A 25,060-nucleotide genomic window follows, 5' to 3' on the forward strand; every position below is an offset into this window, starting at 1 on the left:
TGCGCACACCTGAGGTGAGCCCTAACACTTTCCCAGTGCTACTTAACACAAGACAGCTTGAATTCCGTGGCTATCGAGCCTTGGCTTCTGGTCTGCTGTTTTCACTTAATGATGCACCAGTGTCTTTGTTCATTGCTGTGGCCACATCCAGGCAATGACTTCATCTTGAATGAGAGGTTCCTGGCTGTTGACTGCCTCACAGTCTGGGCCTCGGACAAACCTTGAGGTCCACAAATGGACCCTCTCAGAAGAGGGGAGTAGAGAAGAGATTGCTTCTAAATGAGGGCAGAGGCCCCTTTCCCTTCTGGGTTGAAAGCATAATGGTAAGGAGAGGAGGTAAAGCACACATGAGTCACCCTCTATCTCTGCAGCCTCTCTGGGGGACCCACCCTCTGCTCCCCAAGAGAGGGGACAAACTTGTAAGGTGACAAGCTGCTGCTTGTGCCACCTTATGAGTCCCACCTAACGTGAAGGATGCAGACTGGCACTTAAGCAGGCTGTGTCACCTCCACCCTAATCTTTCTGTTCCCATTGTGGCCAGGAGACTATGTCTCGCACACCTCTACCTGTGGGAACCATATGCTCTGAGGCCTCTCTGCATTAGCACAGCCTGCTCCTAGGAGAGATGGGCCTTCCTCTGATGCTCAGCTTTGGCTAAGGTCTCCCCCTTGGCATTACCAAAGCTCTGTTCAGCAGTGTAGGACGCTTCCCCCACCCCCACCCCCAAACTTCCTTCCTTTTCTTCTTCATCCCGGCAGGCAGCATAAGAAGGAGAAAAGAGGTGGATGGAAGTGGGCATGTGGGAAGGGTGTGTTACTTAAGACCAGAAGACCTACAAGGAATATGTCCTATGAAAGAGCACAGAGCACACCACCAGGAGGGGCACCAACATCCCTAGGAAGTTCTGCAGGCCAGGGATGGTGGAAGTTCTGAGAAGTGATTATAAACTGAGCATGTTAGCATATGTTAAGACTGGTGGAGGTCAGGAGTGGCATTCAACTGTCAAAAGTCCCAAGGCCAGAATTACCTTCCTCACCAGAAGGCAAGGTTGGAGGGCAGTTAGTGGGCTTTGCCAGCAGGGTGTCATGGTGATAGGTAACAGGGCATGGTGTTGGTTTTGCATCTGGGGGCCAAATTGGGAGATAGAAAGGGTGCAGCTTAGTATCTGTAACAGGAGTCAGCAAACGTTTTTGGTAAAGGACTAAATAGTAAATATTTTAGGTTTTATAGGTCCCATCAGCTGTTCTAGTACAAAAGCAGCCATAGACACTATGTCAGCAAATGAGTGTAGCTGTGTTTCAGTTTACAAAAAGTGGTGGTTGTTTTGATTTGGTCCATGGACCATTTTTTACTGATCCCTTATCTATCTTTTTTTTTTTTTTTTTTTAAGCAGAATTGGAAGAGCAAGAAACTAAGGGCAGTCATTTCAATACAAGTCATGATCTTGGGGCACCTGGGTGGCTCAGTGGGTTAAACCTCTGCCTTCAGCTTGGGTCATGATCTCAGGGTCCTGGGATCGAGCCAGCGGGGAGCCTGCTTCCTCCTCTCTCTGCCTGCCTCTCTGCCTCATTGTGGTCTCTCTGTCTCTGTTAAATAAATAAAAAATATTAAAAAAAAAAATACAAGTCATGTTCTCTTGCTCAGTTCCCAAACTTGAGTCAGTTTTGAGGTCTGGAACCCACTGACTAAAGAGGTGGTTGGAGGAAGGAACCTGCAACACTAACATGTACAGACTGTGACAGTCCCTCCAGTTCTTCCTTTTAGGAACCCATGGCCATTGATTGGGGTGACTGTGTACTAGGACTGTTGGACAAAAGGTTCTGAGTTGACCCTGATTCATAGAGACACAAAGGAGCGGCATGGTCCTCCTGTTCGAATGGGGGCCTGTGAGGACCAGATGAAAAATGAGGTCAAGCATGAAGTCCAGTTTATGATGGCCCTGCGGGAGCCACAGCTCCACCCAATGGCCATACTGCATCTTTTCCCACAACTGACCTGTCTAACCCCCTCCCCTGACCCCCTCCTCTCCCGGCCTGTGGTGGCAGGGAGGCAGGGCTAAAGGCACTGGGTGGAACCTTCGGGAACACCCTTTCGCGCTTCAGCTCTGCTTGACGCTGGCAGCCTTCTGTGTCACCCAGTATACGGGCCAGCAAACCCCCCCCGCGGAGTGGGATGTGTTGTCTCGAGAACACAAAGATGTTTGCAAGGCGCTGTGCTTCCTTTATGTGACGAGATGGCACAATGCAGCAGTCTGCCTGTTATTTGGGGAGGGGATATCCCAGAATACCCCCTGATGACTAGAATTCTAAAAATGTCACGGAAATGGCCTATTCCTGACTCCCTGTAGAGTTTTCTCCCATTGTTGAGTGCATGCATCTGATCGCGGCCTGCTAGCATTCTAGCCCCTCTGGCTGGTCCTGTCCAGTCACTGGATGTCATCAGTGAAATGGATCAGTGTGATACTCTCTTGGATATCAGGCCCAGATCTGTCAGACCGTATTATGACAAGACGTGGGGACGGGAACATAACCTGAAGCACACTGTCAACTGAATGTTGTCTGTTTTCCCTGCCCACAATCTCTGCCAAAGCTTCTCGCTGGAGGCTTAAGTGTCGCATCCACAGGTGTGAAATTCCATTTAGCAAAGTGTCCAACCACGGGATCTACTTCAAGTGGAGACTTAACTAGTCTGAGACTTAGACTGCTGAAACGGCCTTCTAAAGTCACACTGAAATGGTGGAGTGCGGTCCTTTAGGACATGGTGCATTTCTTAAATCAGAGCCCTCTGTGTGGTGCTGAGTTCTCAGTAGGAAGGACACAAGGCTCTGAAAACCAAGGGGTGGGAGCAGAAGTGGCCTAATTTACCATCATTCTTGATGATCCCCAGGGAATCTGTGCTTTCTTTCTTTGCAACCCTGGGCTCTGCATGGTTGAGGGGCCTGGTCCCCAAAGGGAACGCCCTCACCAGAGGCACAATGGAGGCTCCATTGAATGAGAAGTTATGGCTGCTGACAGGGCACTTTGAAGTTTCCTGTCTGGGACAAGCAGGCGAGAGGGGAGTTGTCACCCTAGCAGGAGTAACTGAACCTGATTGTACACCGCGGGGGCCAGGAGGAATGCGGGTGGGACTCCGGTGAGTCATGCAGGCACCTTCTCTACTCCCTTGTCTCACTGTAACTGTGACTAGGACACATGCAGCCACCCAGCCTGAGAAGAGAGGCTATGACTATCAAGTGTTCAAACCCTTCAGGAATCAAGGTTTGTCTCAAGACCCACCAAAGTGAGAGCAGAGGCTGAAAGGGGTTTAGAATGGATGTTGGAGAAGGGAGAAAGTGAGTATTCATTGTGGCTTTGGGATCAGCTGCGATGATCTTGGGGGACTATAGTTCATCCAGTAAATTTCCTCTTCTCAGTGGCTCCTCAAGAGGGAGGCCAGGAGGCCCATGGAGGAGCTGCTTTCTGCACCTTTGTGGAGAAGGAGATCTATGTGGCACAGGAGGGGGACTTTGGAAGCCAAGAGACTATGGCTCACAGCTCTCCAGCTACAGGAAGATAACGGAACAAAGGCCTCAGCTACTTCACTCTGGATTCCACTGCCACATTTTTGCTAACCTATGCTTCCAGCGGGCTGCTCCGAGCCAATGACTGAGCTCAGCGGGGATATTAAGGCAAGCCCAGGTCCCCTTGTTCAATTCTATTGAGAATTTCAAGATGGCAGCCACAGAACATTGAACCAGGTGTGGGCCCTGTGAGACTACAGGTGGCTCTGCCTGGGAGAGTACTGGTCTCCTCTAATAGCTGACTTCCCCCTGAGAGCTTTGCTGAACCTACGCAGCTGTCTAGAAAGCTTCCATTCAGCCTTTCTTCCCTTTCCTCTTCTTTTAGGGTCAGACTTGGATCCTGCTCTGATGGTTATCTCAGTCTTCTCCATCTCCCTCACTTTCTCTCCCAAGAGCTTCCCAATAAAATCCTTGCATGTTTAATTCTGTATTGGTATCTGCTTCTCACAATGCCTAGACTATCACAGCCCATTAATCCTGCCGCCGTTATCACATATGTATGTTACAAATCCTTCCACATGACTTCCAGGGCTTTCTTCCCAACAATAAAAACAATTTAGCCCCCTGTCTCCTGGGTCCAAGCTGGATCATACTGCTTACTCACAAAATGACCTGATTTCAAGTGGGTGGCCCAGGTTATATAAAGGCTAAGCCTTTTTATTCCATTTTCATCATGACTTCTCTTTGGCAAGGCTGTATTTTGGGCATGCGGTGGTAGTAGAGGTTAAAACTCCTGGGTGGGGAGAAAGAGACACCAGATAAAAAAATGAGAAATCAGTAACAGGAGAGACAATGTACTTAAGAAAGGACAAAAGTAGAGCATAGCTGAGAGAGAAAACAAGGAATCCTTAAAGTGGCATTTTCTGGAGAAAGACCCTGGGTAGGGCTCCCTTTGGATCTTGGATGTTGGTGGCCCCAGGGCCAATGCTTTCGGCTGTTGGAAAAAAGGCTGCTTGCTTTCCTGCTCTCACTGCTGTGTTCAGGCACCCAGTAACTTTGTCAGGGTTGTGTCAACTGCCCAACTAAACTGAATAGAGTTACCACAAACCAGGCCCGAATTTCCTCCATTCTTCATGCTGCATCTGGAACCATGGGAGTCTCTAGGCCCCCAGAGCAATGCTTGTTGCAACTTTATAGCCCCCTAGAGCTCCCTTCTAGGTGGGCTTTTCCTGTGTTGTTCAAACATGTAGAACAGTGGTAAGTGGCCAAGTTCGAGAATTGCTACCTGCTCTGGGGGTCCCAAAGGCCTTAGATCACCATACTTGCCTCAAATTCTGAGTTTTTCCTTGAATTACTAGCCCTCATGGTGCCTATCACATGTGAATTAGAAGTTTACTGGATTTTTAACATTCCTTTGAGGCAGCCTGTTTTTGAATCCCCTTTTGATACTTATACTCTTACCTAGAAACCATTGTTGAACCCAACACACTTTTATTGGATAAAAGACATAGTGCTAAGCCCTGGGGACAAGAAGATGAAGACAGTTCCTGTCTTCAGTGGGTTTATATTTTTCTGGGAGAGATACAGTTTGTCACCTTGTACATAACTTTATTAGAGGGAGTGGTAAGTAACTGTGACATAAAGTATCACAAGAACAGAGACCGTGAATGATGGGACTCACTGTGGCCACTAGGGCAGGTTTGGGAAGAAATGTATCTTAGGCAAAGAGCCAATGCTGATGAGGAGCCAAGCATCAACTCCAAAGAAACCCCTCCTACTCCCCAGCTCTTGCCCTTGGGGTAGAAGGAACACACACAGCAGGTATCTGCCCCGGAGGATGGACTGGGGCCCTCCCCTCCCATTTTGCTTCATCTCTTGGGATTATCACTCCCACTCTCAAGTTCAATTTTGTGTCTAAAGGGCATTTGGGTGCCCCATATGGCCCCAATCACTTTAATATGATTTTTTTTTTTATTTTAAAGATTTTTACTTATTTGAGAGAATGAGAGAGGGAGAGACAGATCATTGGGGGGGGGGCGGTCAGAGGGAGAAGCAGACTCCCTGCTGATGGGCAAGCCCAAAGTGGGACTCGATCCCGAGACTCCAGGATCATGACCTGAGCTGAAGGCAGTTGCCTAACCAACTGAGCCGCCCAAGTGCCCTTCCTTTAATATGTATTAACTCATTTAAATTTTCATAGGCATAACTATGAGGTAGGCACTTTAAAAAAATACCCATTTTACTGATACAGATAACAGTCTTTGAGACTGGTGGTGCATAAACCCAGAGTATATGGGTCTTCCTAGTTCCATACACTCTGAAGTATCCATGGCCCAAGAGACACAATGTTTATTCTTCTAGTATATCCTTGAGATCAGAGGAGAGAGTTTATAGACCAGGAAATCTGGGCAAAAAAAAAATAAAATAAAATAAAATTACCTCAAATCGAGTTTGGAACTATGTTTCTGAGAAACACTTGATTGCAGACCCAGTATTTTTCTTATATTCCAGGAGATTGCTGTGGATGGAGAGTCTGAGCCACCCTGAGCCACACCCCCACTCTACAGCATTCTAACAGTGAAAGGTTTGGCGGAACCCCCAGTTGCTTTAGGACTGAGAGTTTTCACTTTCATACCACCTTGCTTATGTGTGTAGAAAACGATCTATACTAATAAGATCTTATATTTGTGGAGTGTATGGTAGACAGCGTCTTTCTTTCTTTTTTTTTTTTCCCCTGTTTTCCTGCCCAGTATCCCACCCCTTTCCCCACTTGGGGCCACACCCGTCATAAGAACACTGGTGGAAGAGGGACGGAACGTGCTCTCACTCTGCTTCAATAGCAATGGGCTGGTTTTTGACATAGAGTTGGCCAGTGGACACTCCCACAGAGGACTTGAATTCTCATTTCCTTTATATCTGGGTCATTTGAGAGTGCAGTGGAACATTCTTGGTGCCACCAGATGGTATTGTGCTTTCTGGGTTTTGATTCTGCAGAGCTGTCTTGATTCCTGTCTGAAAGGGTCCGTGGACAAAAGGACGAGACTGATACAAAGCGAAGGTCAAGCAACTTTTATAGAGCAAAGGCCATGTGGTTGAGCCTGGCCACACACAGGTGGCCAATTGAATTACAATTCACCCTATAGTAGTTATTTGAACTAGCCTATCACTCTGGTCAGAATTGGTGCCCAAAAGGCAGGGCCCACATTCTTGGATGGTTAGGGAGGTGCTTTCCTGATTGAATGTCTCCACCTGGCTTGGCTCATCCTTGGCGGGAGGGAGGTAATACGTGCGCTTTTACTGATTGGACATTTCCACCTGGCCCCATATGTCCTTGTATCTGGGCTCCATTATCTCTGCCCAGCCTGACATGTCCTGGTATCTGTGCTCCATTATTGGGGGCTATTTGGCCGTATTTCACCAGTTCTGTTTCTAAGCACTTTCCTCTTTGGGGGAAGGGGCAGGTTCAATCCAAGTTTACTGCATAAACAACAAAATGGCTCGCTCTGGCTAAGTAGGCCCTTACACTGTCCACTTCTCCTGCCACCATTACCGCATCATTTTGGTGGTTCCGTGAACCCCTGAGAGTCTTTAATAACCGTTTTCTACATATGGTATCCAGAGCTTGTTTCCTGCTCACAACCAAGAATGCTGATTGAGATAGAGCCCTCTGTAGTTGGTGAAGTCCCTCCATTTACATTAGTTCTTCTGCTCTGAAAAACAGCTTCACTTCAAGTGATGTTTGTGCTAGACCCCCATCAGGGCAAGCACACTTTACTACTTTGCAAGCCCCACATGGGTAGGAACCAAGTCTGCTTTGTTCACTGTACAACCAGGGAGCAGGCACAGCGCTTACTGGAAACGTAGCAGGCAGGGGGACTGGGGAGTATATACATCATATGAAAGAATGATTGCAGGAGCGAGTGCACAAACTCTTAGCCCCCTTCCTGGCTGTGTGATGTTACAGACACTGGTCTTGGAAGAAGGAGGAGGGGTCTTAGGTGAGGCATGACGCCTCCAGCTTTGTTCTTTTTACTCAAGATTGCTTTAGATATTCTGGGTCTTGTAGTTCCATACACATTTTAGGAGGGTTTGTTTTAGTTCTGTGGGGAAAAATGTCACTGAAATGTTTGGAAAGATTTACATTGAACCTACACATCGCTTCGGGTAGTGTGGACATTTTAATATTAATTCTTTCAATCCACAAGCACGGACTGTCTTTCCGTTTGTGTGTTCTTCAACTTCTTTCATCAGTTTCATAACAGTTTTCAAGGTCTCAGGCAGTTTAAATTGTAGTAAGACTTTTGGGACATCCTTTATTTATTTATTTTTAAAAGATTTTATTTATTTATTTGACAGATAGAGACCAGAAGTGGGCAGAGAGGCAGGAGAGAGGGGCGGGGGGGGGGGGGAAGCAGGCTCCTGTGAGCAGAGAGCCTGATGCGGGGCTTGATCCCAGGACCCTGAGATCATGACCTGAGCCCAAGGCAGAGGCTTTAACCCACTGAGCCACCCATGTGCCCCTGGGACACCCTCTATTTATTATAAAGAGGTGCTGCTTGATCTGTTTTGGTGGAGACCCGCTTATCCACACTTTGCAGCCCCCCCTTGAAAAAAGCAGCCAATTGAAAATGTCCAGTCATGAAAGGATGGAAGATGGTGTGAAGGCCAGTGCTGAAGCCAGCTGGCCCCAGCCTGCTCCCCGAGCTAAGAGAGAGGAGGCTCCAGTCTTTACCAAAGCGAGTCGTTGGGCTGCTCTGGGCCAAGGTGGCCTTATCTCTTAAGTGTGCGCAGGGGTCGCTGTTTTCCTGGGACGCGCTGGGAACCAGGCAGAAGCACGCCCAGGAGGACCTAACCCAAACTGCCGGACCTTTATCCAGAGCCCGGCCTCCCCTTCGCCCCTCCCAGTTACGCGGCGCCGGCCGGGAGAGGGGGTGGGGCAGGAGGGCGCGGGGGGAAGGGGAGGCGGGAGTAACAGGTGGCCTCCGTGCCCTTCGCTGACTCGCGTGGGGACGCCGGCCACCCTCCGGAGTGCGCGAGGGCTAGGGGGCAGCGTGCCCGCAGCGTCCCGGGCCGGCTGGACCCGCGTCCCTGGCTCAGTCCTCCGGGCGTACTCAAAGCCTCGGTACCGTTTGCACTTGGCCTTGGTCTCGGGCTGGGGCGCCAGGCGGGGCAGCGGCAGGACCTTTCCGGACCTTTCCTGGGGGAAACCCCGCTCTCCCCGCCCCTAGCATCCGCCCGGGGGCCGGGCAGGCTGGCGGGCGGGCGGGCGGGCGGAGCCCCAGCGGAGGCGGTGAGCCCGGGCAGGGAGCAGCCCCTCTTGCTGCGCCAACACAGTGGCCGGAAGCTCCGCTCGCCCCTGGGTAAGAGGCCATCTCGGGCCGTGGGCCAGGGGAGGGGGCCAGGCGGGGACAGATCGCCCCGGAGGCTGGTTGGTGGCCCCGCTCTGCCCACGCAGCCGGGACTGTGCGCGGACCGTCGCTTCACGCTCCTTCCCCACCCGCAACGCCCGCAGCTCTAGCTGCCCTTGTCTGGAACTTGGCAGTGGGGACTCGTGCTTCCTTCGCGGAGTGTCGGGTTTCGGGGGCGCGGAGACGCCAACCTGCGGGCGGCGGTTGGAAACCCAAGGATCCGTGGTCTTGGTGCGTGGGAATTTCTTGGCGGCTTGGTATGCGGGAATTGGTGACGCCCTCCACTTGTTGAAATGTCCCTTAGCGCCGTCGCGGCACACAGTGCCCAGTCTCAGGGATCCGAGGTTGACCCCAGCCCGCCCCGGAGGCACATTTATCCACCGACGCCGAGCGTCGGACTGAGGCGGACACTCAAGGAATCAGCTTCGGCTGGAACAAGATAGCATTTAGGTCACGTGCTGAACGGGAATTGGTGGAAAGGAGAGAATCCTCTGGCGGAATTGGGGCTCTTACCGTTTGCTCTTCATCTCTCTGTTAAATATGAAAATCCCAGCCTCGCTTCTTGCTCAAAGACGCAGTGAGGAGAGCCTCTGCACCTGCCTGGGCTTCTTTGCTGTAATGCGGGGTTCTGATCCGTTTCTGTACCGTGTAGCCCCTCTGGCAGGCCCTTCTGGGGAGAGTAAGGTTGCCTTCTCAGAACAATACTTTTAAAGCTATAAAATAAAAGTAAAGGGAACTATTTCCAAAGCACTTATCAAAATATTAAAAGAATTTATAATGTCGTAATATATGTGCTTTAAAGAAAACCTAATGCGTTAAAGATCTAGCAGCAGATCTAGCTACCATAATTTTGGAATAGTAATGAGCATAAACGATATTTCAAGATATAGGCAACACCTGTGATATAAGAAAACACCTGTGGTTTGGTTTTTTTTTTTTAGATTTTATTTATTTATTTGACAGAGATCACAAGTAGGCAGAGAGGCAGGTGGGGAGAGAGGAGGAAGCAGGCTCCCTGCTGAGCAGAGAGGCGGATGCGGGGCTTGATTCCAGCACCCTAGGGTCATGACCTGAGCTGAAGGCAGAGGCTTTAACCCATTGAGCCACCCAGGTGCCCCGGTTTTGTTGTTTTTTTTTTTTAAGATTTTATTTATTTATTTTTGAGAGAGAGAGAGGGAGAGAACACAAGAGAGAAAGAGAGCGCACAAGCCAGGTGGAGGGCTAGAGGGAGAAGCAGACTTCCCACTGAGCATGGAGCCAGAGGCAGGGATCCATCTGGGGATCATGACCTGAGCCAGAGGCTGATGCTTACCTGAGGGCACCACCTAGGTGCCCTACCACCTGTGATTTCTGTTGGCAATCATAGGTACTGCTGATATTGCTGTGGTTTTTTGCCTACATGTATAACTGAAGAAAATGTTAAATTTTAGCTAGAGATTAGTGAAATTAAAGATATGATTTTTTTTTTTTTCCCACTCAAGTTCACAGGCCTCCCGTTAAGATCCCTGCAGAGTGCAAAGAGCAGTCCTGGAGGTCAGGTGACATGGCTGTGTCTTGACACTTGCTTTGACTGGCAGCTTGACCTTGGCTTTTGAACTTCTTTCCGCCCTAGCTTTTTTTTTTTTTTTTTAAGATTTTTTTTATTATTTATTTGCCAGAAAGAGAGAGTACACACAAGCAGGCAGAGAGGCAGGCAGAGGCAGGGAGAGAAGCAGGCTCCCTGCCGAGCAGGGAGCCCGATGTGGGACTTGATCCCAGGACCCCGGGATCATGACCTGAGCTGAAGGCAGCGGCTTAACCAACTGAGCCACCCTGGCATCCTTCCGCCTTAGCTTTTTTATTGCATGGTGGAGATACAATTGTGTCTTCCCATCTGTTTAAGTACTTAGCACCGCACCTGGCACAGAGATGTGAAATAAATACCATTTATTAGAACCTGTCTCCCTCACGCTTATGGCCATCATGGTTGGTATGCCCAGCCCTGGTATATGGAAGGTACTCAGTAAACATTTATTGAATGAATAAGCAGGTTGGAGAGGGTTGCTTATGATTACATCTAAAAAACTGAAAATTCATTGAGGAGACAACTGGTGGTTTGAGATACGACTATTTAAAATTTGGGTGGCTTTTTTTTTTTTTTTTTTTTTTACAGGCTAAACAAATATATAAACACATCTGGAGCTGAGTGCTCGGGATGTCAGTCAGGGGTGATGGATCGTGTGAGTGGGTCTGTGCAGCTGGTGTTCTGCCTGAGAAAATGATTTTGAATGTTGTTGGGAAACCCGCATTCCTCTGCAGAACAGTTCTTTTGCATCTTTACTGTGTCTAAGCTTGTTAATCCCGTATGTTGTAACACAGGAAATGTCTAATAGGGAATGGAGACAGACCCATGATGAGGCACTTCTGGGCATAGATGCACATTTCTTGTTCATCTTTTCTTCTTACCTAAATTGGGGGCTGGAAGATGGGGAGAGAACTTTGAAAGGAATAGGAAATTTAGAACACACCGGGGCTAACTCTGGTGTGTTATGGACTGAATTGTGCCTGCTCAAAATTCCTATGTTGAAGCCCTAACCCCCAAGGCCTTGGCATATGACTGTATTTGGAGATAGAGCCCTTAAAAAAGAAATTAAGATTAAATGAGATCATAGGATGGGACCTAATCCAATATGACTGATGTTTTTATAAAAGGAAGAGATACCAGGGGCTAGCCTGGTTATACCTGTGGGATTCTGTGCTGCAATACACAGCTGGGATCAATCTCAGGAGTTAGGAGAACAAGTATTCCCATTTGAGTCCTGCTTGTGAGCCTCCCTTTTCCCCCTTCATTTGGAAGATCACAGTGTTTTGAAAAGGAAGGGACTTTGGGAGACTCCCAGTTCAATCCTATATCCATTGCTGAAGAAAGCATGGCCCAGAATGGTTCAGGAGGAGCCCTGCCTGGCACTGCCTGGAATATGGACCCAGTCTTCTGACTCCCTGACTCCTGACACACCCTCAAACAGAACTTCGCCAGGATGGGGAACTGCGTCATTGGGTTAGACATAGGACAGACATCAGCTTAGGCGACTTGGCACACCTGTTACCTAGCCTACCCCTCGTTCTGTCCTAACCATTAAAGGATTGAGTTTGGCGTCTCTTCAGTCATGTTCAAACAGCAGATATATAACTTGTAATTAAAGAGTCTTTTCTCATTGTATTAAGACCTCACACACTGGATTCCAGGGACTAATACGCCTGATTAATTTGGCCAGTCCTTGTTTATAATGAAATTCTACCCTTCAGAGCCTTCTTGTATGGGAGACTGAGCAGGAGGCCCAGCACTCTCAAGCCTGATGAGTAATTTTATTGTGACCATTTATCAGATTCAGCCTAAGCTGCCCCTGCTGTGTAACTGGGAGCAAATTAATCCCACATCAGGCCTCCTTCTCCAGTGTGTCCTGTTCTGCAGTCTGGGGATGGGCCCACCACATAGGCATATGCAGACGTTGAAAGGAACCCTGCAGTATACTTGACTAGAGGCCAACTGTGAATGATGGACTTGAAGGAGAGCTAAAGGGTGATTATTCATATACCGGAACACATGCGGCCACACTCCCATTGGCTAACTCAAGCAGGGAAGCAAGGCATCCCCCCACCTGCCAACAGCTCAGTCAAACCCTCTAACTTTCCATTGAAATAATCCAGCTGACTTATTTCTTCCTTGTCTGAAGTCAGAGTGCAAGCATTTTCCTTGTGTAAGTGTAATTTTTATTTTCTGCAAATACATGGCTTGGTGAAATTGTCAATCCCACATTATAAGACTTTCTTGATTATAAAATGGGTACAGGCAAGGGAAACTGGTAGGAAATTCCTTAGCAGCCAAGGGGACTGCTGTTTCTTGGCCAGCTCCTCACTGATAACTGTGTCAGTCACTCTTCAAAGACATTTTTTTATGGTTTGTTCTTAAAGAATTAGGGAACTAATGAGCCCCAGTGTGGCTCTGACCCCTGAGTCATGAGGGAGCGGTACATGATATTTGTTTCCTGGATGATTTTCTCTTGGTCCACAACCAGAGCATTTGCTGCACGGCTTAATACTTAATGTTAAGATAATAAAATATTTGATTTTTATAGCAACTCTGGAGAATTCCGTTGTGGCCCTGTAGGTCTAAACGAAGATTGCTCCATTTTGTTTATTTGCTAGCAATATAGTAATCCAGTTCCCCAACACACAGGTGGTGACAGCTCTGCCATTACTCAAGGGGACATGTGCCAAGAGGAAGGGCGCGGCTGACATTGGTCTTCACAGAGCACTGCTCCCTGCCCTTTTCGAGGTGTGGTTTCCTTCTCTTCCACCCTACTTTGGACCTTGACTCTGCTCTGAGTAACCCAGCACTGTTACTTACAGCCTCTCTTCATTAGAGCCAGTGGAGCAAGGTCATCGCTCACATTCTTCCTCCTCGGTCCCCTGTAGTCCGTGTGTCACACAAAGCCCGCTCAGCCTGTGTTTTCATATCTGCTGCCTTCAGCTCTGTTCGCATTGTCTGTTCCGGGCCTTCGCTGGTGCCTGAGTTTCTGAAGCAGCCACTTAGTGAAGGCTTGTATTCCCAGTCTCTTCTAGTAAGACAGACAGATCGTACTATCTCGTGGCGGTCCCCATAGCATCTAGTGTGACGCTCGGCACAGAGCAGACACTCGGAAATGCTGAACGCAACTGAATTGCTCCGGTTCATCCTCTGTGCTTCCCGCAGGGGATCTCCAGTGTTGAGAACTTCCAAGGGCTCTCACTGCCGTTTGTGGGCGGCCATGAGTTCAAATGCTGGCCAGGGCGGGGCAGGTGACGCAGAGGAGCAACCAAGACTGGGGGGAAGCTGGGGTGAACTGGAACCTGGGACTGCTCAGCTCCAGGTGAGGGTCGGCACGTGAGAATGTGGGCCTGGTGCTATCAGGCCAAGACTCTGGAGTTTTGGGGGGGGTTAGCTCCGGTCTGCGTTTGGCCTGCAGACTGCTGCTCGGTGACCTGTGACCCCTAGATGGGATTGCAGTCATCTGGGGTTAAGCTCCCAGCCTGAGCTTCAGTGCCATATGCTTCTCCAATCTTATTTCTTCCCAGGGGACACCTATCAGCCGCAGGCTGCCCTCCTCCTGTCCACAGTTATATAATGCTCTTCAAGGTGGTTTTCCCTCGCCTGCTCGATTGCCCTGTTTCCTGTTTCATATACTTCCTCTCTCTTCCGCTTCTTGGGTGTCAACTTTGACTTTTCCCCCCAGGGTGCCCTCCCCACCTCTCACGCAATTCATTCCCTTTCCTCCGCCTCATTCTTATCTGAATCTTTATTTGCATTTCTAATGCGAGTACCCGATCAAGCCCTTATCACTCACGCCTACACCACTGCACTCGTCTCTAAAACCGATTTCCGGGACTGGTTTGATTCTCCCCCTATTTAAATTGCTCCCTGAGGGGCACCTGGGTGGTTTGTCAGTTGGGCATCCAACTCTTGATTTCGGCTCAGGTCGTGATCCCAGGGTTGTGGGACTGAGCCCTGCGGCAGATTCTGCGCTGAGCAGAGTCTGCTTGTCCCTCCCTCCCTCCATCCCTCTGCTCCTCCCCCTGCTTGCACTCTCTCAAATAAATAAATAAATAAATAAATAAATAAAATCTTAAAAAAAAAAAAATTGTCCCCTGATACCAGGTTCATTTTCTCAAAACTATTCCCTTGATTCTGTGACTTCTCAAAGGTGATTTTTTGGTGGAAAGTCTCAGTTCCCTAGTGTGACCCTTCAGAATCGGGCTATAATATTTCTTTCTTGTCTACTCTTCTACTCCTCTGAACAGCAGCCAAAGCTGGTTGGTCTTCCATTGCCCAGACAGGTTCTGGGCCTTTCCGCCTTATCAGCCAGAGTCTCTGGGAAACAGCACATTCAAACATGTTATTAAGCAGGGTTTAATACAATAACTGTTTACAAAGGTATGGGCAAGGTTAAGAAAAACCAGTGGGAGTGGTGAAGTGATTGTATTGATTCAAGGCCTGAAAAAGCAGAGGGTGTGATTACCAGAACCCTGAGAGGGGCACCTGGGTGGCTCAGTTGGTTCTCAGGCCATGATCTTAGGGTCCAGGGATTGAGTCATGCGTAGGGGGGGTTCCTGCTCAGTGGGGCATCTGCTTCTCCCTCTCCCCCTGCTTATGCTCGCTCTCTCCCTGTCTCTTTCTCAAATACATAAAATCTTTTTTTTTTTAAGTTAATTTATTTTCAGCATAACAGAATTCATTGTTTATGCACCACACCCAGTGTTCCATGCAATCCGTGCCCTCCATAATACCCACCACCTGGCTCCCCGAACTTCCCACCCCCGCCCCTTCAAAACACTCAGGTTGTTTTTCAGGGTCCATAGTCTCTCATGGCTCATCTCCCCTTCCAATTTCCCTCAACTCCTTTCTCCTCTCCATCTCCCCATTTCCCCCATGCTATTTGTTATGCTCCACAAATAAGTGAAACTGTATGATAATTGACTCTTTCTGCTTGACTTACTTCACTCAGCATAATCTCTTCCAGTCCCGTCCATGTTGATACAAAAGTTGGGTATTCGTCCTTTCTGATGGAGGCATAATACTCCATAGTGTATATGGACCACATCTTCCTTATCCATTCGTCTGTTGAAGGGCATCTTGGTTCTTTCCACAGTTTGGCGACCGTGGCCATTGCTGCTATAAACATTGGGGTACACATGGCCCTTCTTTTCACTACATCTGTACCTTTGGGGTAAATACCCAGTAGTGCAATAGTAGGGTCATAGGATCTTAAAAAAAAAAAAAAAAGCAACAAAAAACCCTGAGGAAAGAGCTGAGCTGTAGCTGAGGGCCTCCCCATAAGAATTAAGGCTTTGGTGGAGCAGGCCGGTTGATACCAACCTCCCAGGTCAGCTCTCAGGGCTCAGCGCAGGGTGGAGAAGGCTGGAGTGAGATGTGCTCTTTGATTCATTGATTTGTGCTCTTCCCTTCCCTAGCATGTCCACTTGTCAACTCCTGCCTGCTCCTGCTCAGATTCTGTCTGTTTCACCATGTTTTCATAGATTACTTTTTCATCAAAACTCCTAAGGTGTTCAGCCCCTTTTGACTACACTGCACTTTGTTCTGTCCCTAAAGGGCAGGGTGGGAATTGTGCACAGCATTCTCTTACTAGCTCAAGAAGGGACACATCCTAGAACGTGTTTTCCTCCATACTCGGTAGATTTTTTTGGTATGAATTAACTCCCATAAATCTGTTCATCTTTTTAATTCATGTTTCAAAGCAAATATGACTGCTGTGGTCTGAGTGTTTGTGCTCCCTCCAAAATTCATCTTTGAACTCCTATGCCCCAAAGGTGATGGTATTAGTTGGTGGGACCTTTGGGTGGTGATGAAGTCACCGGCCTTCATGAATGGGATTATTGCCTATCCGAAAGAGGGTCCAGGGAGATCCAGAGCCAATTCCAGCAGGTGAGGACACAGGGAAAAAAGGCCCTCACATTGATGAGGGAGCAGAAGGCTGGCTGAGGACAAAGCAAAAGGCTGACACCTCGCAATCTCCCTCTCGTCCCCACCACTCCTGGATGGGACACATGTTACATTCTTTAGGAATCCCCCAACTATCTTGATGTTAATGGCTTGCTTAAAAGAGAAAGACAACCTTGATCAACGCTGCAAGATCTCTGGTATCCAGTACCTTGTAGTACTGGTATCCCTTACCTTCTCCCAAGGCATGGTACAGAACGGCATGGTACAGAACCTGTCATCCTTCACAACCAGGGCAGCAGCAATTCCTGCCCACGGGTCCTGTCCCCGTGCTTTAATAAGCCACCATATTGGACCAAAGATGTCTCAAGAATTCTCTCTTGGTCATTGGCTCTGGATCTCATCCCACCGAACCTCACCTATGTTCTAGAACTTCATCAACATGACTATGCTGGTGCCTTGATCCTGGACTTCCCAGCCTCCAAAACTGTGAGGAATAAATTCCTGTTTATAGGCTACCGTGTCTGTGGTATTTTCTAGTAGGCTAGATGGGCTTCAACGATTACCGAGATCCCTCATCGTGGCAGGCACTGTGCTAGGTGCTGAGACTAACACAGTGAGCATGGCACATGGGGTCCTTGCACACACAGAACTTACTTTCCAGGGGGAATGGAGTACATGGTGCTCCCTTGTCCCCCTCCCATGATTATACCTCCCCTGAAATACCCTGATCTCAGCCATGGCCCAACATCCAGTCCGGCTTACACTGCTCTAGTCCTGCCAGTTCAAGCCAATTCTATACATTGTGTTTACCTTCCTTGCCTTTCTTCGAACTTTCTTGTGGCCACTCATTTATTTGCTGGCATTTTGATGCATCTCTTTTCCCAGAGAGATTGAAACCTCTTGGTGCTTTTGGACTCTGGTTCTAGACTCTGGTCATGTTTATCCCCACTGGACTGTTCTGGTCATCCCCTAGGATGGTCAGGATAGCGAGTAGTAGCAGGCAGAAAACCTTTGTAGTCTGCCAAGAGCATAGCACCAAACTCTCTGGCTGTCTCTGTAGGAACAGCTGCCAAAAAATGGGCTACCTTTATTTTCTACACCTCCACCGTCTCTGGGTTAGTTGAAGGAGTGTTAGGGTTAACTTTCAAAAATCTGGGTTTAGGGGTGGCTGGGTGGCTCAGTGGGTTAAGCCACTGCCTTCTGCTCAGGTCATGATCTCAAGGTCCTGGGATGGAGCTCTCTGCTCAGCAGAGAGCCTGCTTCACCGCCCCCTCCCCCGCCACTCTGCCTGCTCTTCTGCCTGCTTGTGATCTTTGTCTCTATGTCAAGTAAATAAATAAAATCTTTAAAAAAAAAATTGGGGTTTATATCCAAGCTATTAGATTTAACTAGAATGTACTTAACATCCCTGTTTCAGTTTCAGCAACAGTAGATTGGAATAACAATACCTAACGAATGGGATTGTTGTGAAGCTTGAGTAAGGTGGTGCATTGGTTTCCGACTGCTGCTCTAACAGATTACCATGGACTTAAGGGATACAGATTTCCGTTCCTACAGTACAGTAGTTCAGAAGTCCAGCATGCGTCTCTCTAGAAAATCAAAGCACCAGCAGAGCCACGTTCTTTTCAGAACCTCCAAGGGAAAATCTAGTTTTGTTTTTGTTTTTCCCTTTTTCTTTTCCAGCTTCTAGATGCTGCCCACATCTTTGGCTCATGGACCCCTTCCTCCATCTTCACAGCCAGCAGCTTGGTATCTCTCTCACTTTTCTTCCAGAGTCACGCCTGCCCTCTGGCCACAGCTGGGAAAGGTTCTTCACTTTCGAGGATCCATCCCATTCATACATGGGCCCACCTGAATCATGCAGGCTACTTTCCCCATCTCAAGGTCCCTAACTTAATCACGCCAGCAAAGTCCCCTTAGCTTGCAATGTAACCTCATAGGTTCCTGGGAGGAGGACGTCTTCGGGCAGGGGCATTATTCTGCCCACCACACCGTTCATACTCTGGCTCCCCAAGATTCCTTCTTATCCCATATACAAAAGATCTTCACTCCAAGGTCCCTGAAGAGGTCTCCTATCAGAGTATTGACTAAGGCACAAAATCAAATCTGAGTCTCATCAGCTCCCAAGTCTCTGTTTCATCTTCTGGATAACCTAAATTATGTATAAGCGAGGCCGCAGCTGCTGCTGTTCCCCTCCTCTCCCCTCCCTCTCTCCCCTTTACCCCTCCCCTTCCCTTCCCCCTACTTCCCTCTTCCCCTCTCCTGGCCTGCTCTCTCTTTCAAATAAATAAAAAATCTTTGAAAAGGAAGTTTTGAAAAATGTTTAAATATTCAAACCATTGACCTGATTTTTGTTATGCTAAGGTGTTGTGCTAAGAACTTTTTTTTTTTTTTTTAAATCTTACTCACAGATGATGTAAATGTCCATTTAAATTTTCTCCTAGCTTTTTTATGGCTTATTTTAAACATTCTAATATTCAAACTGGACCTTATAATATTTAAAAAAGAATTTCCCCTGAAATTTGCCTCACCTTATTCTTGGCCTACATTAGCATTTGTTGGCAAATCTGCTCTTCTTCCCTTAGCACCTAAAGCTAATAGAGAATGGGAGCAGGAATGGGTTGGGGAAATTTCTGTCCATCCGCACAGGTCCTTGTGTGTAGCAGAGACTCAGTGAATACTGGTAGAAATAGTCTTAGCACCATGTGGACTTAACATAACTCTGTTCTTTCCATAAAGATACACTTACACATTTAGCACAGCTAAATATAATTTAATTTGCAGATTTTTTGTGCAGATTTTAGGTTGTGCACATTAGGCACAGTATGATTGCGACACGTTTAGCATAGGTATAAATATGCACATGTATTTATATCCTGCAGGAAACTCGTTCATGAAACGCCTTTCTGAGTACCTCTGACTGATGACACTTCCCATTTACCAAGGTTAAGTGGATAAAAAGGAGGTGAAAACACTTTCCTTGGTGGAGAAGATAGCTCATTTAGGTAGAGCAGGTAATAAGAGTATGACAAAGGAAAGGAAGGTCCAGCACTCTAGTTTATCAGAGTAATTATTAGATTAGGAAAATCACATTGTATCTGTTATTTAGTTGTAAAACTTTGGTCCAGTCATCCACGTAATTCTAGTGTTCCACAGTCTTATATAATTAGATTACTTTAAAAATATTTTTTTAAAGATTTTATTTATTTATTTGACATACAGAGATCCCAGGTAGGCAGAGAGGCAGGCAGAGAGAGAGGAGGAAGCAGGCTCCCCAGTGAGCAGAGAGCCGGATGCGGGACTCGATCCCAAGACCCTGAAATCATGACCCGAGCTGAAGGCAGAGGCTTTAACCCACTGAGCCACCCAGGCGCCCCTAGATTACTTTTTAAATGCCTGCCACCTGACTGTTGAGTGGAGATGTAAGGAGAAGGAGCAGAGGAAAAAATTGGCTAAACATACAGAATCTTCCATCATGTCCCAAGAGGACTATGAGGCAGCTTTTCTTCAGGGACGGGAGCATGTTTTACCACATCTGGCCACATGGGGAAGCACCTGGGGGAAAACGGAGGGGAAGACATGGGCAAAGCCTATACTGGAGTTACTGTGAGGCAAGGGGAAGGGGCTGACCAGGTTTGGGGTTGACTAATTTGAATAATTTTATTTATTTATTTATTTATTTTATTTTTTTTTAAGATTTTATTTATTTATTTGACAGAGAGAGATCACAAGTAGACGGAGAGGCAGGCAGAGAGAGAGAGAGAGGGAAGCGGGCTCCCTGCTGAGCAGAGAGCCCGATGTGGGACTCGATCCCAGGACCCTGAGATCATGACCCGAGCCGAAGGCAGCGGCTTAAACCACTGAGCCACCCAGGCGCCCCTAATTTGAATAATTTTAGTGGGCTTTGGAGTATAGGGCCTACCCCATTTGTCTGATGTCTGGCCCGGGGATAATTAGGTCATTGGAATATTGCCTCTTGGAATGTGAAAGCCAGATGGAGGAAGTGGTTGGAAGTATGGTGGACGGTTTGGTTTACATAACAGAAGTGTGCTCCCAGACAAGTTATTTACTCTCTCTAGGGGTTAGCTAGCCCTGGAGGGACAGTCTCACTAGGATTAGCAAGGCTCCCATATGTCAAACAATCATAAAATACAATTAAAAACATTATGAATATAGTAGGACTCAGAACATCTCCAGGAAGGCTTCATGAAGTGTCTGTCTAGTCCAGTGCCATTGATAATTCCCACAGAAATGACTGCATCCTTCATTTGCATGTAGATTAAGATGAGATCGTATTAAGGAGCCATAGGATTTATGAGACAATGTTTAGCATTTTCTTGAGATCCCAAAATGATACTAATCCAGTCATAGTAATGATTTCCACTTCCTGAGGTTTTTCCGGAGTTGGACTTGCCATTTTATAGGTTATGTCAGACAGTCGACAGTTAATTCGTGCCCAGACATTTGGTCAGACAGTATCCTGGGGCGGTCTATGAAGATGTCTCTGGAGGAATCTGTAAGGCAGATGCCCCTTCCAGTGTGGGTGGCCTCATCCAATCAGTTGAGGGTCTGAAGAGAACAAAAAAAAAAAATCCTGCCAAGAGAGAATCCTTCTTGCCTGACTGCCTTGATCTGGGACAGTAGTTTTCTTCTGCCTACACACTCAAACTGCAACATGAGCTCTTCCTGGGTCCCGAGCCTGCTGACTTTTGGACGAAAACAGCACCATTGGCTCTCCTAGGTCTCCCTCTTGCTGACTGCTGCTCTCCGGACGTGTCAGCCTCTCTAGCTGTGCGAGCAAATTCCCAGGAGTATTCTCCGTGCGCCAGGGAAAGTGACGATGTTTGCTTTCCTTCTCTACCTCCCTCTTTACCGTCTCTTCTGGTTGAATCCTGTTTTTATTTAATTTTTATTTATTTATTTTTTTAAAAGATTTTATTTATTTATTTGACAAATAGAGATCACAAGTAGGCAGAGAGGCAGGCAGAGAGAGGAGCAAGCAGACTCCCCGCTGAGCAGAGAGCCCGATGCGGGGCTCGATCCCAGGATGCTGGGATCATGACCTGAGCCGAAGGCAGAGGCTAAACCACTGAGCCACCCAGGCGCCCCTGTTTTTATTTTTTTAATTATTATTTATTTTATTATTTGTTTAATTCTTTCTTTCTTTCTTTCTTTTTTTCTTTCTCTCTTTCTATTGTCTTTGTGTCCCTTGAGAATATAGCCAGTCTTTCTGTAGCCTTACTTTTTTTGGTTGTAAAGTGAAGATAATATGTCTCCCTCCAGTGCCCAGCACAGTGCCCAGCACATAAAAATCTGCCGTAGGACAGTGAGGAACCAGTTTCACAGGATCTAGGTTCCGATTGTCCAAACAAGCCATGTTATGTTGGGAGGGGGTGGGGGGGATTGACAAAACTCAGGACTGGTAGAAGGAGAGAGACGTGGGTGGGTGGGCAGAGTGCTTTAAACGCGTGCTGTGGGCACTAGAGGTGAATTTCTCCAGAAGCACATGAAGTTGAAGCTTCAGGCCCGGTCTCTTGTCCAGGTCCTTGTGGGGGCAGGGAGTTCTAGCAGGGGTACGTGGCTGTGGGGGTGAGGGGATGGGGTGGGGCAGCCAAGTTGCAACCAGGAAATATTTCTGTGCTTGTATTTCCGATAAATTGCCTGAGGGAGCTATCAGAAGAGTCATGAATCACCAAGAATCCAGACAGTTATTGTGATTTCTTTTCTCATTCAAAGTTAATAATAACTATGATATCTAATTTTGTGTTTGTAATTTCAGTCCCTACATGTATAGGCTTTGATGACCGTTAAACCTGGATCTATCCTTGCCTAGAGTCCCGCCTCTCTGGGAGATGGTGTGTGGGGCCTCTAGGGGTTGTAGGACTCTTCTGCCCTTCCAGGGCCAGCCCAGCCCAGAAGAGATCTCGAGCTGGGTAATGGTTCTCTGACTTACTAGCTCCTGTGAATGTCTGCATTGGTGCTCCAGGGGCCATTCAGTAAAAGTTGCTGTTCACATAAAGGACTCACTGTGGCTCCAGTCTTGCTGCTGACACATTGTGTGACCTTTGGAAGATCACCTTCCTCTCTGAGCCTTGGTTTGCCCATCTGTAAAGTGGTATCAGTACCTCCAGGGGGGCTCAGGTATGGGCCGGGTGAGTTGCACAGCTCTGTGCACACAGGAGGGAAGTCACACAGGAGGGAAGTATGATTGTAATTGTGTTGCTATTCCTTGCATGTCTGTTATCTTGCTATTACTTGAAATATGCCCACAACTGATCATTTCAGTAACTAAAGAGCTGCCCATTCTAACACATTGTTTTTTGTTATTTCATTTTTTTTTTTTTTAATTCTGGACACTTTCCTACCATGGAGAATGCCCTTATATATCCATAGTTGGCTTCAAATTATTATCAACTCATGGTCAGTCTTGTGTTTTCTAAGCTTCTACCTACTCCACTTGTAGTATTTTCAAGCAAGTTCTAAATCATTTCATTTTTAAGAATCTTAGTATGTATTTCTAAAAGATAAGGGCTCTTCAAAAATTATATTAGTGCTGTTATTGTATCTCACCCCTCCTCAAGAAATGTAATTTTTTTTCTTTCAATTTGTAGATTCCCTCCTACCCCTCTGGGGGGGGGGTGGCAGAAGTTACTTTAAATTTGAGTATCAGTACAATTTAGCCAGTAGTCATTTTCCTCCAATTATCTCTTAGACCCAACACTGTGAGAACTCAGTTGAGGAGTCAGTTTGAATTAAACTCTCCTGCTTAAATTAGTGATGTAACCTCAGGAAAGTCCTCCAACCTTACACTAAACGTCATTTTTTTTCTGTAAAATGGGGATGTCACCATCCCTTATACAATGCTATTTTAAGGAGTCCCTGAGAGAAAGTAAAGTAGAACTAGTAAATGCTCAGTAAATGTAGCTATTATCATTGTGACAGTTTCTCCCTACTTTTTCCTATCAAATACTATCTTCTGGAAGTAATTTGGTTGAGCTGTAACTAATGACAGCCACAGGGCCGATTTAAGTAAATAAGCCTAGAAAGCCCAAATGGGAGGGGCTAGTGGAGGAGGAGGAGCCTTTTTGGAGTCTCATCACAGAGGCTGAGCGGACAAGGCTCACTGGTGCCGGACCCGCAGGGATTCAGACTTTCAGGATAGAGCAGCTCAGAGAAAGCCTGGCCCAGGGAAGCCGGGGGCAGAGAGGCAGGATGGGAGGAGCAGAGGGGATGGCCAGAGCTGGAGGCTATTCCTTATCTCTTTTCCGCTTTGATTTTGGAGGTGTTCTACAAGGAGGGCTCTGCCCGGTGTAGTGTAGGCTTGAGGTAAAACAGCTGTGAACCGTACAGAGACCCACTGTTTCTGCAAGAGCAGAAGTCGCTGAAAGGTTAACTGCAAGTCTGACTGGCCTGGTGGAGCTTTCAGTAAGAGGGCCCTGAGTAGGAGCGCCTGGGTGGCTCAGACGTTAAGCGTCTGCCTTCAGCTCAGGTCATGATCCCATGGTCCTGGAGTCGAGCCCCGCATCCGGGCTGTGGGGCTCCCTGATCATGGGGATGTTTCTACAGAGGTGCTGGGTTTTGCCTTTGCAGGAAGGGCCAGCAGTGGAAAGGTGAGGGGTCCCAAAGACTTATCTGGCCCCAGGCGGGAGCCAGCTGCCAGTGATGTAAGTAGGAGATGCCTAGGTTACGGTCTTATTTTCAGTCAGCAGGGATTTCATTTGTCAGTTAGACTACAGACAGAGCAAAGCCTTTATTTATTTATTTACTTGCTTACTTATTAAGATTTTATTTATTTGACAGAGATCACAAGTAGGCAGAGAGGCAGGCAGAGAGAGAGAGAGGAGGAAGCAGGCTCCCTGCAGAGCAGAGAGCCGGATGCGGGCTCAGTCCCAGGACCCTGAGATTATGACCTAGACCAAAGGCAGAGAGGCTTTAACCCACTGAGCCACCCAGGTGCCCCTTTTTAAATTTTTTTTTTTTTTTTTTTTTTTTTTTTTTTTTTAGCAAAGCATTTATTTTGATACCTTGCAGGAGGCTCTCAATGGATGTAGGATTCACTGAAGAATTTTTATTTAGCTTAGAGTCATGAAATCATTTAATTATAAAATGTATTACATGCACTTGTTAAATGCAAGTTAAATTTGCCTTATTTATTTTTAAAAAATGTGTGTTTCACCTTGTAAGAAAGTAGACATAAAGTGGCTGCATTCTTCTGTATCATTGGTAGTTAATTCTTTTTTCCCCCCTAGGTGTGGGAGGGGCAGAGAGAGAAGGAGAGGGGGAGGGGGGAGAGAGTGAGAGATGGAGAGAATCCTAAGCAGTTTCCACACCTAGCACCGAGATCACAGGGCTCCATCTCACAACCGGGAGGTCATGACCCAAGCCTGAAATCAAGAGTCCTTGCTTAACTGACTGAGCCACCCAGGTATCCCTCGTTGGTAGTTCTTATTTCTTCTTCTTTTTTTTTAATCTTTTAAAAAATTTATTTATTTTTTTCAGTCTAACAGTATTCATTGTTTTTGCACCACACCCAGTGCTCCATGTCATACGTGCCCTCTCTAATACCCACCATCTGGTTCCCCTAACCTCCCACCACCCCCTTCAAAACCCTTAGATTGTTTTTCAGACTCCATAGTCTCTCATGGTTCATCTCCCCTTCCAATTTCCCTCAACTCC

The 25,060-nt window shown here is 47.3% G+C and overlaps 1 protein-coding gene across 2 annotated transcripts in view; it reads left to right on the forward strand.

The window, feature by feature from the left end:
• Positions 1-8,484: 8,484 nt before the first annotated feature.
• SQOR (sulfide quinone oxidoreductase) overlaps positions 8,485-25,060 on the forward strand; it is a 51,023-nt gene continuing 34,447 nt past the window's right edge. The window contains exon 1 of one of the 2 annotated variants that reach the window (XM_004751317.3): positions 8,485-8,859. The gene's annotated coding sequence lies outside the window, so the exon portion shown is untranslated. Of the gene's footprint in view, positions 8,860-8,888; positions 9,139-25,060 lie in introns of those variants that run through there. The other variant, XM_004751318.3, reaches the window with a different exon arrangement.

The sequence above is a fragment of the Mustela putorius genome, unplaced genomic scaffold (assembly GCF_011764305.1).
Source record: "Mustela putorius furo isolate JIRA1106 unplaced genomic scaffold, ASM1176430v1.1 tig00003898_pilon_pilon_pilon, whole genome shotgun sequence".
Lineage (NCBI taxonomy): Eukaryota > Metazoa > Chordata > Mammalia > Carnivora > Mustelidae > Mustela > Mustela putorius.